Source organism: Antrostomus carolinensis, unplaced genomic scaffold (assembly GCF_000700745.2).
Source record: "Antrostomus carolinensis isolate BGI_N321 unplaced genomic scaffold, ASM70074v2 scaffold33691, whole genome shotgun sequence".
In the NCBI taxonomy this organism is placed as follows: Eukaryota; Metazoa; Chordata; class Aves; order Caprimulgiformes; family Caprimulgidae; genus Antrostomus; species Antrostomus carolinensis.
In genome coordinates, this window is record NW_010296834.1 from 21,839 (window position 1) to 23,021 (window position 1,183).

Below are 1,183 nucleotides of genomic sequence, written 5' to 3' on the forward strand. Positions count from 1 at the left end.
GCAGTGGGTCTGCCCACGTCTCCGTGCCCTTCTCTGCATCAAACATGGGAGGGTTGATGAGCTGGAAGGGGATAAGACCAGTTTGTCCTGAATTCATCAGGAGCTGCAGGAGCTCCTGGTTTCTCCTCCGGCCCCTCTGAGCCCCCATGGACATCCCCAACTCCAGTGCCAGGTCTGTGCAAACCCACTAAAGCCCTGTCCTGGCCCATGTGGACAGGGGAAACAGCGATACTCCTTCTGAGATGGGGACCTGGGGGTGCTTAGGGGCTTCTAGCTCCAGGGGCCCAACCAGGGCTGAAAATCCCCCACACTCCAAAATCCCCCATCCACAAGGTCCTCTCACTCCATGGGGCAGACGTCAGCGCTGGGGCTGGAGACAGAGGGATGCTGCAGGTGCTGGGAACGTCATCCCTGGAATTCCCCAGCCTGATACATCCCAGCATTTCACATGGGAGTCTTTAAAAGTGGCCTTTCTCAGTCCAATAAATCCTCTTTTGTTTTCCTTCCGCTTCTGTTTCATTTTCTTTATTGCAGGGAACGTTTTCTACCCTTAGGAAGCCACATTTACCCCAGCTGGGCGAGGAGCTCTTCCATGCGTGGGGGTAAGAAGGAGGATAAGAGGGAAAAGATGGATCCAGGAAGGGAAAGGAGAGCCAGGCAGCTGCACCGGACCTGGACCAGAGTCATCCGCTTCCCTCTGCTCCCCAGGGTCTTCCCGAAGAGGAATTAAATGGGAGTTGGGGTGATGACAGGAAAGTGCTCTGCTCTTCCAGCTGGGCATGGAAACAGGAACCCCACCTTGTCTGCACCCACCAACCCCAGGACATCACTCAACCCTGCTTACTGCACCCCGCTGTTACCCAGTACATGCACCCCAAAAAATTGAGGCTGTTTTTCTGGGAAATGGCTTTGGAGAAGAGCAAATGGAGGGACACGTGTGGTCCCACCGTGGAGATCGTCCTCACTGCCATTGGGGCAGGTCCCCACCTGGACCAGCACCTCATGCCCTCCCTAGCTGAGTCTCCATGGGGGGCTGCACTGCAGCCCAGGGCGGGCAAAACACTGGTGGGGTGTCGTGGGCATCCCCAGCCCTGCGTGGTGGGACGTGGCTGCCTGCACAGCCGGGCTGGCCGGGATACATCTGCCTCTCCCCACTGCTTCCCACCACCCGCCCCCCGCCGCG